At 41.4% G+C, this 16,107-nt stretch overlaps 1 protein-coding gene across 10 annotated transcripts in view; it reads right to left on the bottom strand.

Annotated features, from left to right (window-relative positions):
• Nucleotides 1-16,107, bottom strand: part of CHL1 (cell adhesion molecule L1 like) — a 207,008-nt gene that overhangs the window by 132,810 nt on the left and 58,091 nt on the right. Inside the window, exon 1 of one of the 10 annotated variants that reach the window (XM_032867425.1) lies at nucleotides 15,788-15,805. The exons of 8 other annotated variants lie outside the window; for them this stretch is intronic. The gene's annotated coding sequence lies outside the window, so the exon portion shown is untranslated. Of the gene's footprint in view, nucleotides 1-4,879; nucleotides 4,896-15,787; nucleotides 15,806-16,107 lie in introns of those variants that run through there. One more of the 10 variants, XM_032867422.1, reaches the window with a different exon arrangement.

Below are 16,107 nucleotides of genomic sequence, written 5' to 3'. Positions count from 1 at the left end.
CAATTGGTAAAATTATTTACATGCACGCTATTTAGGAGTATAAAAACTTCATTTCCCCAATTCTGTTGAAATCCTGCTACATTGCAGAAAACATCTACCATATGATGTCAGTCAGCAGATATCAAAACAGGGTTTTATCACAATGCTATTTTTAATAGCTAGAGATATGACTACCAAATAGAATTGTCACAAAAACATGATCGCCACTTAACATGAAAGATGACTTTTCATAAGAGGGCTTCAAACACAGCACGCATATTAAAAGGAAGAAGCAGGATGCATGCTCAATGCACAATACTCCTCCCCACATTCATGAATGTTCACTTTGATTTCCCTTTCCTCTCTCCACTGCTCCTATGAATCTATTTGTCAGATAACCATATCGCATGTTTCCTGATTTCCACAGCTTAGCATGAATGTATCAGCTTTTGCAGCTCTGCATCCCTGGCTTCACTGGATGCCAATGTCCATTCAAAATTAAAAATCTTGACAGTTTTTCTCTACCCTCACAAATTCCCTTCATTTCATCTCATGAGAATTTCCCATGTGGTAAATGTATCAAGCAGGTTTCTGCAATCTCCCTGACAACCTCTCTGCCTACGACCGGCTAGAAATAATCAGTGGGCACAAGGGTCGACATTCAGGGAAAATAAAATAGGAGCCCTCATGGAGTTCTCCAATCCCGCTGAAATTGGTTGATCAAGGATCCTCGCCTCAGGTAGAGCATTAGCCTGAAATGATTTCCCTTTTTTCATCAAATGTGGCTTTCAACACTCTTTTGCCAAATTCACCTTTCCCATCCTTCTATGATATCTTGTCATTCCGTAAGCCTCATGTCACTTTTTATCACTAAAATTTAGGCTGATTCAAAATGCTCTCTCCTTCCTCATTTCTGTCCAGAACTAAGGGTGGATGGAATTTATTAAATGAGGAGAAGAATGAAGTCTCCTGTTTTATTCTTCCTCTTCCTGTAGCATCTTGGAATTATAACTGTCACTTCTAGCCTGATTGTCTGTTGGGTCAGCCGCTGCACCAGCCCCAGGCACTTTCACCGCCATCCCCTCCCACCCTATGTCTTCCCCTCACTCCTGATCCCAGAATGATCCCAAAGCGTCCCGGAGTGTCATGGCACTCTTAGCAACCCCCTTAGGGGAGGCACCCTCAAGAAGAGCTCACAACCAGCCACTTACTCCGGGGTCTAGTTGATCTATAGACCTGCATGCACCCCTGCTGGATCCAAAGGTAAAAGTATGAGCTGCTCCACTGGCCCATTCCTATGACCACTCCCCAGATATCTCCTGCCCTGCCCACAGCCACACAGCTACAGGCCAGGAAGTCCACCAGTGATTCAGGGAACACATTACCAGGGTCCCATCTCTCAGGCACATCAACCTGTTCAAAGAATCAAGTCAGACCCCTTCACCTGACTTTGCATAAGGAAAGGTGCTACAGAGGGGCCCGTCTTACCACAAACAATGCATAATTTGCACAATTTCAGAGAGCCACTCTCATCTTCCTGCCTCCACATTTTTGTGTACACAAGCAGGGCAGCTGGTAATGCTGGGGGACTCTGACCTCTTTGGGCTCTTAGGAAGCTTCTGAGGAAGATTCTGGCTCTAAGATTTTATTTCTCTCTTTACTAAGATTTTGTTCCTCTCTTACTAAAGATTAGCTGGTCTCTGTGTTTTGAGCTGTGAACTCTAATTACCAACTTGGGATCCACAACAACAAAAATATGAAGTCCCACTCAACATCCTTTTATAGGATTTTACATATCATGTAAAGAGAAGAGATTTTACAGATCATGCTTTTAGTTTTAATTTTCTTCTCACAAAATAATAACAAAAAATTCTCATAATTTTAAGGTAATATCAGCCACTAGAAACATCTCAGTACCAAAAATTTATTAAGGAAGGTGTCCAACATTAAGGAGAAGTAAACAGGAACTAAAATATGAACACAAAATAGTGGAAAATGAATAATCCCAACCCGCCCTAAGGCCTAAATCACCGCTCAGTGGTTAATTTATAGATCTTATGCAAAGGAAGTTGCTACCAGGGCAAGGAAAGAAATTCTCATTATATTTGGTGCCCAGAGATCACCAGGGAAATAATGGCAAGACAGTCCTTCTCAGCATAATTTCAAAAAGAGATCTTGTTGCCAAGTAAAACTGCCTTAACCAAAATGGTATCACTTAGCTGTTCAGTTCGTCAATAGGCACTTCTTTACATCCTGCTGTATACATTGAAGGAGCACAAAATAAATAGAGCGGAGTCCTTACTATGTATTAGAAGTAACAGATGAATGAATGCAAGGAACTAGATGAGCCCATATGAAAAGGAATAAGGACAAATTGTGCCGGTAAATGCTACAGGGATGCTGCGGGCTCTGCGATCAGCCAGCTCCGAGCAGACTCACTTCCTACCATTTCAAGGAGGGGAAGGCTGAGATCCTCTCCTGGATGTCTCAGTCCATTCAGGCTGCTACAACAGAGTATCACAGAGTGGGTGGCTTATAAGCAATAGAAATGTACTTCTCACAGTTCCAGAGGCTGGGCAGCCCGAGATCAAGGCAGGAGCAGATGAAGTGCCTGGTGGGAACCGGCTTCCTGGTTCACAGCTGCCTTTTTGCTGGGTCCTCCCACGGCAGAAGGGGCAAGCGAGCTCTCGGATGTCTTTCTTATAAGGACGCTCACCTCATTCGTGGGGGCTTGCCACTCAGGACTGAACCACCTCCCAAAGTGCCCACCTCCAAATACTATCAACATATGAGTTTAGTGGGTGGGGGGCTCAAATAATCATTCTACATCACTGGATCCTAAGATAATCAGGGAACAACTCTGATTAGTAACTATTGTTTTAATACCTATTGTTGTTATAATGGGAGTAAGTAACTGTGTGTTATGATATGAGTAAACTCTGGAGGTGTTGCCTTGCAGATTTAGAACACATCCATGCCCACCTCTGATAGGTTAAAGAATCCACAACCAGCTCACATGTGTTCAAAGACTATCCCATTTGCTCTTACCTTATTGTTCTAAATGAAAATAAAACTTGATCCCATCCTAAGCCCCTGATGCAGCAAAACCACACGGCCTCTATCAAATAGGCTGCCACTGAGGGCCAGTAGCACATACCACCCCAAAATGTACCATGTTGGCATGTGGATTAATCTGAGCTATAAACCATGAAGACCCAGCAGCCTCAGTAAGAGTTTTTGTTTTTGTTTTTGTTTTGCCTCTCCCTTAACTGCCTAAGAGAATTTTTTTTTAAGATTGTATTTATTCATTTGAGAAAGAGGGAGAGAAAGTGAGCACAAGGGGGTGGGGGTAAGATAGAGGGAGAGGGAGAAGCACGGCTCAATCCCAGCACCCTGAGATCATGACCTAAGCGGAAGGCAGAGGCTTAACCCACTGAGCCACCCACGCACCCCATGCCTCAAAGAATTTAGACAGAGGGTTTGTACCAGAAAGAGAGAGTTATTGTCAGAGAAACTTTCAATATCAGAAAGACTAACATGCATGACAGGGCAAACATCTATTTACCAAACATTTGCTCTTCTCATTTTCCTGTGAATTGTCTTCCTCCCCTTTGAAGCCCAGAACCTGACCCCCTCTCTCAACTCAGGATGGTATACAAGCCTCAACTGTCTGACTGCCTGTGAGTGTCATATAGGTCTATGGGGCTCCCATATGTATGAAGTTAAATTTGTTTTTCTCCTGTTAATCTATCTTAGCTCAACTTAATTATTAGACCAGCCAAAGAACCCAGAAGAAGAAAAGAAAGGAAAAGTTTTCAGCTCCTACACCACAAAGCAAGCTTCCATCTTGAGGTTACTGCTACCAAAGCCAGAGCTTAATGTTTTTATAAATAAAGAAAAAACAGTTGTGATGCCAACCTATACCCTGAAGAAAGGGATTAGTTCCACAATCACCATCAACCACCGGGCATCCCAAAGAAATTTACAATCTAAGTAAAAATAGCATGCCTGCTAGGCAGATAAAGCTTCAAGGTCAGCCCCTACCCCTCCTCATTAGATTGCTGACATTGAACCTCCCCCAAGTAGAAATTCCAAAACTGCCCCTGGTAAAGATAGAGCTCCATTTGTCCTTCGCTGGTGTCATTGCTAAACGTGCCCATCAGCGCCACCTATAGGTTCAAAGGGGCAGACGCTTAAGCAGAGCCTGCTTTCCTATCGCTGACACAGCTCTTGGTACCAAGCCCTGATTCAGCTACGTAAATTCTTCCAGCTGTAAGAAAGAAGGATCTTTCCCTAAGTGTTTATATTTGACCAAGGGTACTGTACATCACAGTTGGCCATGGTTACTGAACTTAGCAGATTTTATAGACCTTTTCACAACTGCCCTTAAGAATATGATCTGCTCCTAGTAGACAAGCTGCACAGACCCAGAACCACCACCCCCACTTCAAATACTCACCAGTTTCATTTCTGTTTCTCTGCATGAAGTTGTTTGTTTTTCTTAGAAGCCATATTATTTTGATCAAGTTTCAAGAGATTTCAAGGACCATGAACCCTGAGGAGAAATCTCTTCATTCTAGAAGACTCTCAGAATGGTGATCAAAACTTACCACCTCTCACTTAGTTCCACTCCTATCTTACAGCAACCATCAAGTTTTTAAAACCTTACAATCCCACTTCATTAAACCTTCTGCTTCACTGTGAATACTTACAAGATTCTGGCATTATATTTCCCATGCCTCCCCCCACAGGTGTTGAATGAGTCTGAGTATAATATATTATTGTATGGAATTCTAGAAACATCCAGGCACAGGCCCATGCTCTTCCCACCACATATCATCATTCTTCTGTGCTTGCATCAGATCAGTCAGATTTGCATTTAAACTCAAAAATACAGTACCTTTGACGAAAGAAGTTAGGTGAAGCCCACGTCCTTATCTAGAAAATGAAAATAATAATAATAATAATAAAAAGGACAGTTCTTTGGTGACAAGTGATGTAAAAATATCATAGCAAATATTAATCGAGTGATATCACATAAATGTTATAGCAAACTTTTATTGAATGCTTACAGTGTGTTGCATTAATGAGTATTATCTGATTTAATCTCATAAAAAACTATCAGGGAAATATCGCCACTGTCTCAATGTTACCGATGAGGTTAGTGAGACACAGAAATGTTAAACTATTTGGTCAAGTCCACACAACTAGCAAGTATGGGAACCAGAACATAGACTTCAGCAAGCTACTCTCTTAGCTAGTTTGCCAAACCACTAGTCAATTAAATAATGGTGTGTTATGCAAATAAGAGATCAACACAGTTCCCGGCAAAAGGTACATGAACTGAGGAAATGGCTGTCTTAGAGGCAGCAGTCAGAACAGTCACAGTCAACATAAGGCATGATGCTTCCATTAAACACCATGATGTCATTAAGTGGCAACTTTACTAAATAACAACTACAGAAAGTGTATTTCCCTGTAGTTCTCTCCCAAAACCCAAACTCAAGACTCTTCAAAGTGCTCAGGATTGCTGACCAGGAAGCAATAACTGGAAAGGAATGTTTACATCGAGATGTAGATGTGTAATTCACACAGCGCTCTGCTCTTTTATGCAAATGGCCCTGTATGAAAAGAGACAGAAGGTCTTTGTTTTCCAGAATGACACATTTTTCCTACAACCCCAAGACTATATTATTAATCAGAACGTCCTTTGTTAAAAGACCAAGGATCATTCATTCTGAGAGTCAAATAATGAGCATTGACTTTGCGTCTCCCAAAAAGCTCCCAAGTCTGAATCTCAAAGACAGGAAGTGAGAATTTACCTTGGCAATCTTAATGTATGGCACATAGTAGGTCCACAACATACATCTATACCATGCAGAAATGATGCAGGACAGGAACATTTTGTTAGTCTAATAGTTATGCGTTATTAAAGATGTAAATTGCCAGCAAGTATTCTCATTGTTGTTCCATTCGAGTATTATGTTCAAAACTACTTCTCCCTTTCTATTTATTTGAAAAACTATACATTCTTATTACTTGTGAGTTCTTTTTTCTCCCACAATACAAATAGGAGCTCTACAAGTTCATTTTCAGAATGATTCCCAAGGTATAGTAAAGAGCAATAAAGGCAGGGGCTATGAACGGTATCATTTACTGTGTGGGCCTGTTTTAAAAGTGCATAAAGAAATAATTCACATGTCCTATTCATGTGGCAATGAATTTAGTGCCATTTGAATAGAGTACATAAAAAGACTCATTCAACTCATTTAACTACTAATTGGTTATCCTTATATTAAGGTCTGAATGACAGAGCTAGAGCAAAGCACCCAAGGGAAAAAAACTAAAATAAAAAACTGTGGGGCATTTTTGCAACTCTGTCCTACACAGTGATAGTGCAGCCTACTGATACTATCTATCTTAGATAAGACGATTGCTGGAAAGGAACACATAAGAAAAGCTCACTCTTTCCAAATCAATATTAGCACTTTGTGCTACCCCTATCTGGCACTGCACATGGATCCATTCAAAGGATGCGCTTTACACAACTATGTTTAGCTACGAACAAAGTAAAAAATTCGTGGCATCATTAAAATCACTCTTTCGACATCCACTAAGCCAACACAAACGTGGCGCACATCCTCTATGTTCCAAGAACTGCAAAAATTCAAAAGATGCAGAAAAGCAAATACATGCATAAATCAAAAATGTCGTATAATTCTCATCTTTGAGAAAATGGACTCAATAAACCAATTATGTGAGTAAATCTTAGCTAGACAGAAAAACAAATATATACATGTGTGAGAGATTTGGAGCAGTGACAAATCCAAGCTGGAAACAAGGGACCTCTCATGATGTTCTGTGTAGCACATCTTATTACTGGAGGTTTCCAGTAACAAATGAACGTTTCCTTCCTCTAACATTATTCTTCCTTAAGAGAAACAAAATAACAAACAAGAAAGATGACGCAGTGGTACAGAGAAGTAGCTGGCAAAATTCAGAACCATCATGGTATAAATGAGAAATTTTCAGTTAACTGTTTGGCAAGTCTATTACCTTTTTTTTTTTTTCCCCTTTATTAACTACTCCAAGAGCCATAACCTCTTAATGCATCAATACCACCCTGGGGATGAGTCTGAATTAGCTCTTTCAGATGGCTAGAAGTTCATGTGATGAATCACTATTAGTCTCCGGGCACTAGAGTGGACAGAAGCAGGTTAATGGAGCAGCTCATTTCTGTTCTAAGGAGCGTAGGTCCCAGAGCTTCTGGATTCTGCTTGGGAGCAACTCATTTAGCAGAGAAATCTGCAAAAAAAATCTAGTCTCCAAACTTCCTTCACTTTGCATGGCATGTATACTATCTTCACGTCTCGGTCATTCTGAAGTCCACAGGGACGGCCAATCTTTAAATATCTAACTGAGGTCATTACAAAGCTGTCATTAAGGGTGACAATTGACAGTAGTTCACCTGGTAGCTGAATGAGTAGAAGGCACCTCCACAGACCCTAGAACCAAAGGCGACAAACTGCACATCAGTGCCTTTTGTTCAGCTTGCACACTGGCTTTTATGAAGCCTGAAATTAGTTTCCTCTCCTTTCCTTTCCCTTTCCCTTCCTCTTCCTCTCCTCTCCTTTTCTTTCCTTCCTTTTTTTAAGTTAGTTTGTTTGTTTAAGAAATCTATACACCCAGTGTGGGACTTGAACTCATGACAGTGAGACTGAGTCACAAGCTCTTCCGACTGAGCCAGCTACGTGTCCCATTAGCTTCCATTTCTTTCTTACTTTCTTTCCTTCCTACCTCCCACCTTTTCTTTCTTCTCTCCCTTTCCTTCTTTCCCTCCCTCCTTCCTCTTCCTTTCTTCCTTCCGTCCTCTTCCTTTCTTTCTTCCTTCCTTTCCTTTCCTACCTTCCTATCTGCCTTTTCCTTCCTTCCTTCTTTTTTTTTTCTTAAAGAGAGAGAGAAAGACAGAGACAGAGAGAGTGCAAGCAGGGGGAGGAGCAGAGGAAGAGAGAGAGAGACTCGCAAGCAGGCTCCCTGCTCAGTGCAGAGCCCGACTTGGAGGTTCAATCCCACAACCCAGAGATCATGACCTGAGTTGAAATCAAGAGTCAGATGCCTAACCAACCGAGCCTCCCAGACTCCCCAGCTTCCATTTTTTAAACATTAGGAGCATGGACAATAAAATTCGGATTTCTGTCCTTTTCATTATTAAAAACTAGAAAGTTTGACAAGTCTTGCTTTGACACATGGCACCAATCTTCCAGAGCTGAGCAGAACATTCCAGTTTTGGAAGAGGCTGTTTTTGCCAGTACTCCAGTCTCCACCACTCCCTATTGTCTTGTACCTCTCCTGATGCCTTGCTCCTTTGCATGTAAATGTGTGATACCACCCACAGTTTAGCTATTGTGGACGTTGCTGCTATGAACATTGGAGTACATAATAAAAAAATATGTAAATAAAATAAAATTATAAAATAAAAATAAGTAAATGCGTGATACCAGCCCCATATCTACCATAGATCTTGGCTGTGAATATACTCAAGCTGTTAAAACTCTCAAACTAAATTACTGACTTAAAGAATTTATTTATAACATATATTGCTTAATTTCTTATTAAAATACTAAAGATTAGGGGCTCCTGGGTGGCTCAGTGGGTTAAAGCCTCTGCCTTCAGCTCAGGTCATGGTCCCAGGGTCCCGGGATTGAGCCCCACATCAGACTCTCTGCTCACCAGGGAGTCTGCTTCCCCCCCCTCCACTCTCTGCCTGCCTCTCTGGCTACTTGTGATCTCTGTCAAATAAATAAATTAAAACTTTAAAAAAAAAGACAGATGTAAAAAAGAATACTAAAGATTGAATTATAGTACAACAATAATTGTTCTTCACAATTATTATCATTTTATTCAAAATTATTTCTTCTTATACTGATTTAGCTCCTTTACAGCCAACCCTTAACTTTATGACTTATATTTTAAATGTTCTATTGATCGTGTTTCAAACTTGACAGATATATTAAAAATCAAAGGGCCCAGAGTTTTAAGGATGGAATGTTTCTTCAGTATCATTTAGCTCCAAATCATATATTTTACAAGTAAGAAATCAATGAATTTGTGATCTTTTGAAGGCACACACCTACTGAATATGAAATCCAAGGATGGAATATGATTTTTTATCCTCAGTTCAATGCTTAATTTTAGTAGTAACTGGCTTTTCCTATCACATGATGCTTCATGTAGGAAAAATAATACCATTTTCTGAATATTGTATTCTTCCTCCTCTTTCTTTTTCCCTCCTTCTCTCTTTTTCTTATTCCCTCCCTACTAACTTTCCTCTCCTTCCTCTTTCTCCCTGCTTCTCTTCCTCCTTACTTCATTAAGACCCAATAGTTCACCTGAAGGTAAAAATTATGTAAACATCATGCTCAACAGACAGTGTTTCAGTGGACAGCTGCACTGAGTAATTGTGTAGACAATTTTCTCTTCATTATGCTTATGTTATGCAATATTGGACTTTCTTTTTGTACAATGATCAAAGGTAAAAACATAGAATGTGCCCTTGTCCAGCTATCTGGGAGGCAGAACTAAGTGACCAAACCATTGTGGGATTTAACAGCTTAGGTCGTCATTCATATGATTCTCATTTACTTCTGAAAAACAAATTAAGTATAATTAATTTAATAAGTAAAAAGTGGGGCAGACAGAAAGGCTTCTCAAACTGTCTCAAACTCAAAAAACCCAGGCTGACTTCCAATAAACTGGTGGTTGCAGAGCTGCTGCTGTCTCATAGAAAAGTCTGAGAAGAATAACTTAATTTAAAAACCATTTTGGCTTTCTTAATCTTATTTGTTTCTTATTGCTCTTCTCCCTTATTTTATTAGTAATGAAGTTTATAGGAAAATAAGAATTTCTCCTTCCATGAAAAGGCTTGAAGCAGATTTTTTCCTTCCCACTATGCACTGGATTTCTGAGATCAGCATTTAGAACGAGTTTCACAAACGAGAGCCCAGCTGTGTCTATGAGGTGACATTTTTAAATGATCTACCTGGGACTTGTTCCATAAGCTACGGTAGTCTGCAGTATCCACGTATGTACAGATCTCTGATGTCATACTGGCAATGGAATGGGATTTAAGAAGTTAGCATGAACGCTCAAGGTACGGTGGCTTTGGAGTCAAACCAAGATTTTACTAAGTTCCTTCCATCTCCTTAAATAACAAACCTACATTATAGCAAATGTTATGGTTTGGGAGGTGGTGATCCTCAAGTGCTCAGTAACATGCAAATGCCTTAAAATTTAAGATCTAAATGGTCATATACTAATGCCTTGATAGAGACATGTCTTCTTTTAAGAGTGTAAAGGTAGGGGGCACCTGGGTGGCTCACTGGGGCACCTTCAGCTTAGGTGATGATCTCAGGGTCCTAGGATCGAGCCCCACATCAGGCTCTCTGCTCAGCAAGAAGCCTGCTTCCCCCTCTCTCTCTCTGCCTGTCTCTCTGTCTACTTGTGATCTCTGTCAAATAAATAAATAAATAAAATCTTAAAAAAAAAAAAAGAATGTAAAGGTAGATGGCCATTTTTCAATATTTCAAAAACATGCTCTTTATACTTTGTTGTTGGGTCTGGTGTACTGAATGTTGTGTCAACTTATGCAAAAACAGCCATGTTAAAATTTTAGCATACAGATTAATCCCTACAGTCCTGGACCCCACTGTCAGAAATTCTAATTCAGGAGGTACAGTGGGTGGGGGGGGGGGTCCAGGAATCTGCATATGTAATTAACATCCAAATCATTCTTTTACTTACTTGGTTATTCATTTAGAAACTCATTGTGACAAATATTATGCTGTGTGTTAAGTCTTACAAATATAGTGGTGAAAAAAAGGTCCCTGCTTTTATAAACTGTTTTAATCCATAAATAAAAAATATATAAAATGTAGATAGTGATAAGAACTAGGAATATAAATCTATTCTAGTAGAGCAACGGCAAGCAAAGGTGAATGAGAGAACATGTGGGGTGGAGGGATGGTACTCAGGCAGGGCCTCTCAGATAAGATGCTGCTGATATTAAGTGACTCAGAGATGAAACCTGGAGAAATACTCCCTTTCACAGGCTAAGGAAAAATACAATCTGTGCCAAGCTTGAACTTGGTGTCATATATTTCATATTTTCAAATTTCCTACTTCTCTTGGTACTTAGCAGTTCTCTTCTACGTCCCTAGAATTCCTATCCTCGCCCCCTCCCCTGCCCCCCTCCATAACACACATAACGCAAATCACACATTATTAGAAAGCTGTTGCCAAAAGTTTAAAATAAAGAAGGTTTTGGCATAACTGTAGCATGAAAAAGAAAGAATTGTTAACAAACAATGTGATGGAATTGCCAAAAATTTGGTGAACCTAGGTAAAAGAAGTATGGTACCTAGAATCCAGGATGTGAGTGTTACACTTTATTTTATTCCACTCAGGAAACCTCTCCTAAGTTGTATCCAGGTCTAAGTGCTTGGATTTAAAACTGATTCAGACCAAGTGAGCTTATTCAGAGGCAAGCTCTCAAGATGGGAGGAGGGACTAGCACTAAATCACGGAGAGAAAAGTTGAAAGAGCTAGGGATGTTCCTGTCTTCCTGGAAACAGATGACGCAAGTAAGACATAAAACCTCTCTTCAAACATCTGAAGGTCATAGGGAAAGGATGAGATTTTGTTGTCTGTGGTCCAACAAGGCAAAAGGGAGAGAAAGAGATGCAAATTCCCAACCTCGGGTTTGCAATTATAGAAACATAAACTCAAAAGCCTCAGGAGAAAGACGCCTCCCTTATTCGAGAAGAGGAAGTAAAGGTTGGTGACCACACACTGGGTGGCAGTGCGAAGGTCTTCAAGACCCAAGTGCACGGTGGCACTGAAGGACCGCGGAGGCCTGCTACGAGAACCTGTGACGCATGATTCATGTTCCATGATTCATAATAGAAAGACTGACTGCCCCTATGAAACAATACTCCCTCTCACTCTCCCAGGCCTCTGGAACCAGAAGTGACGTCGGTGCTGCCTGGATAGGCAGCCGCGTGGGAAGAAGTCAGCAGCAGGTGGCCTTTCAAAGGGCCCTACATGTCCTTTCTGTGCTTGATCCCTCCTGGGGGGCTGCCCCCTTCTAGCATTCCTAGTCATCTCCCAAGAGGCCCCCACCGATCTGTCCACCCACCCCTAGAACAAGCTGCTTCTTTCTGAGGCTCTTGGTGTTCCCCAAAACTATCTTTTCCAAGATGAGATAGCAGAATTAATGAAACAACTTCAATGTTTCTCAATCCCTTTGAATGATATGCTCATGATATGTTCCATAAACATGCATTACTTGTGTGGATTTTTAGCTGACTTTCCTACTTAAATAAAAATATCTTAAGATCGTATGTTCTCTCACAACTATAAAAGGGAAATCATCACCATTTTACATGAAAATAAATACAATGAAACGTAGCCAATTAAGTTTTAAAGAGACATTGTGACCAGAGGACTCCCAGATTTTGAGGTCCAGACTCTTTTCGTGAAAAGATACAGCAAAATGTTAAAAATGTATAAAACCATGCAAGCACAAAACTAGCCTTTGACTTAACCTGAAGTACCAGAAAAAAACATAAGTGAAATAAATGTTTGCTTTACACTAGGTCTATTATTTAATGATATTCAATTGTAGAATACCTCTGATCACCTTATATCTCATCAGTGGTATCTATCCCATAATTTAGGATATACTGAACTGATCAAAGATACTGTCCCATGTTAAGAGGGACACAAAGCCTCAAGACACTGAAGCTACCCAGTAGGGAAAACCTCAAGTAAAAATAAACTAGAGAATGGCAGGCACCATGGAAAATCCACAGAGACATTTTTAATCACCTATATCCTAGGCCCCCCTTGAAATAGAATTTCCATGTAGGGACAACCACAGAGATAGGCAAGACTCACTTCTGGCTCCTAATGCAGTTCCCATTCACCTAGATTCCAGGGCAGTGATACAAGGTTGTCCAGCTCAAACAATTCGCTCATTCAGTCATCCAAAAAATATACTCAGCAATGACTGTGTACCATGTGCTGTTCTAGATACTGAAAACACAAAACCAAAAAAACAGACAAGGTTCCTGTCCTGACCTCCATAATTACATTGGGTCATGGGGGCGAGACAGCTAGTACAAATAAGCCAGGGTTTCTCGACCTCAGCATGATGGACGTTTTGGGAAGGATCATTCCTTTTTTGTAGGAGGCTGTCCTGTACACAGAAAACAGGTCTCTAATCATTAGATATCAGTAGCAACAGTCCCATTCCCCACCCCAGTTGTGACAACCAAAAATGTTCTCTAGATATTACTAAATGTCCCCTCACAGACAAAATCGCCCTTGGTTGAAAACCACTGCTCTGAGGCCTTCTTCCCTACATCCAAAGCCAGAGTGCTGCACTGTGCAGCTCGAGGGAGGACCGCTCACTGTAATTCCACGTGAAGTTATCCCTCAGAGTTGTGAAACAACCGTACATCTGTCAGAAGGAGCAGCTCTGCCTTGCTGTGCTTATGGCTGGAATTACATGCTCCAGTAGGAGACATGCTGATGTGGACGTTGAACAAAAAACGAGGGTAGAAAATACTGATCGAAGTTCCACTGCATTTTTAATTGCATTCATGAATACTGCTTCTCCTTTGTGGGTTCTTCTCTCTGTCATGTACACACAGACACACACAGAGGTCTGGAACCCTGTTCCCTCTGTTCGACATGTCTTTACTTCTAAGCAGCAGCCCAAAGAAAGCAATGAGGCAAAAGCATTATTGATGAATGGTTGCTGTGTCATTCTAGATAATTCACCATTCTTTTGGAAATGAGAACATGAATCTCTGGAATTTTGAAAGTTGTGAATGTGTCAGTAGACAAAGGAAGAAATCTCCTTGATCCACAGACACCTTTTTTTTTTAAGATTTTATTTATTTATTTGACAGCGAGAGATCACAAGTAGGCAGAGAGGCAGGCAGAGAGAGAGAGGAGGAAGCAGGCTCCCCGCCAAGGAGAGAGCCCGATGCGGGGCTCGATCCCAGGACCCCAGGATCATGACCTGAGCTGAAGGCAGAAGCTTTAACCCTTTGAGCCACCCAGGTGCCCCCACAGACACCTGTTTTTAGACATTTGAACAGACTCAGGCTTCTCAACCCTCACAGTCCAAAAGAATCACAGGTGTAGGTTGAAAAGAGCAACCATCACCATCACCATCACCACCACCACCACCACCACCACCACCACCACCACCACTGCCACCACAAAATAGCTATCTGGGCTCCAGCTACAGTTTTGTAAGACTGTCCCAGAGAACCTTAGATCTGAGTGCCACAGGTAATTATTATAGGCAGTCAAAGCTGAGAACTATTGTTCTAAGTTGTCAAGAAACACTGTGGAAAAATCATGCAGGAAAATATGGCCTGGGGGGACCTGGGGGGCTCAGTCAGTTAAGTGTCTGCCTTTGGCAGGTCATAATCCTGGGGTCCTGGGATCGAGCCCTGTGTTGGCCTCCCAGCTCAGCGGGGAGCCTGCTTCTCTCTCTGCCTGCCAATCCCCCAGCCTGTGCCCTCTCTCTGTGTCTCTCTTTGAGCCAAATACATATATAAAATCTTAAAAAAAAAAAAAAAAAAAAGAAAGAAAGAAAGAAAGAAAGAAAGAAAGGGAAAAAGAAAGTTTGCAGCACATGTATGGTCCCTTTATCTCTGCATCTTCCAGACAGCAGATACCATGTTGCTTCCACCACACTTCCACACTTGCCCAAATAAATGAAAACCCTTAGCATTTAGACTTCTTCCAGACAGGATACCAAGATAGTGTGTATACACACACACATAAACACACACATACATACACACCCCACCGGTTACCAAACACAAAGATGGTATGGTACTCATCTTTGCTCCTCTATGACCTAGAAGTTACTGAATTTCAAGGGCCACTTAAATGACCCCACATTGTAAATCAATGTGGTATAAACCATGATGATTGAAAATGTCTGAAAATGTTTTCACAACCGTATGAAACTCTAGGAAATCTTCCCTGCTGCCTTTGAGTCATAACAACCGTAACTATAGTCTTTTCAGTGGATAAAGAAAGAATTTTTTAAACTATACACAATTAACTAAGTCACAACAAGTAGTTCAAAACATCCTTTTTCCCAGAAAACAACTGCTTTTTGAGACCGTAATTATACTAGGAAGCCAGTGAGAAGGTTAAGAATGAAAGGGTCTATGAATAGCGTTCTGAAAGGAAAAAAAAAATTCTGGTAGAATTTCAGAGGGCAGAAATGGGCCCCAAAGGGCAGACCCATTGTAGCTAGAGACAGCAGTAGGCAGATGTTGGTGCATGAGCAGAAAGAAGAGCAGAAACAATTAAAAATACAAGTCTAACTTCTTTGCATGTTCTATACAGCCCTGCATGGTGTGGTGCCCACCACCTGCTCAGGCCTCTTTCCTTCCAGCTCCCTGTGTTCCAGCTATAGTTGTCATCCTCAAGACCCTAGAGAAGGCCTAGCCCTTTCTCCACTCAGACTGCAGAGCTCAACTTCTCCCAGCTCTGACAGGTCTCACCCCACTTTATGTCCTCAGAGACAGGCCTCCTCATGAGCTGGGGCAGGGATCGTCACAAGTCACCACAGCAGGCTGGTCTCCCTGAGAAGCACACCCTGGTCTGTTAATGAGGGACTGGAGATCAAAGATGGGGAACAGATAGGAAGGAAGGTGAACTGGACAAAAGGGAGAAGTACAGTTGTAATACAGAGTCGAGAGAGGTCTCAGCCTACCTTACAGGGAGTTCTGGGGTGGGCATGATCCTTACAGCCGTCCTGAGTTGGGACTCCACACCAGACCTTAGATGTGAGCTGCCCTGGAAAGGAGACATGACCTTGAACAAGGGAGTACTCTCTTCCGTGGAGGCAACCTGATGGGTTGGGAGGTGACTTGTGAGGAATGGCTGCTGGCAGCGTTCCAAGCAGGATGGGGAGCAACTGGTTCTCCAAGACTGATTGGGACAGGACATTACAGAGTCTACCACTGTGACTTTATCTCACTGTCCCTCCGTTTTCTCCTCTGTAAAATGGGGATGATACTAACAACCTTAAAA

Source organism: Lontra canadensis, unplaced genomic scaffold, assembly GCF_010015895.1.
Source record: "Lontra canadensis isolate GAN:19392208 unplaced genomic scaffold, GSC_riverotter_1.0 scaffold34, whole genome shotgun sequence".
Taxonomy (NCBI): Eukaryota; Metazoa; Chordata; class Mammalia; order Carnivora; family Mustelidae; genus Lontra; species Lontra canadensis.
Note: the sequence above shows the minus strand (reverse complement) of the source record. Positions and strands in the feature narration are given on the sequence as shown.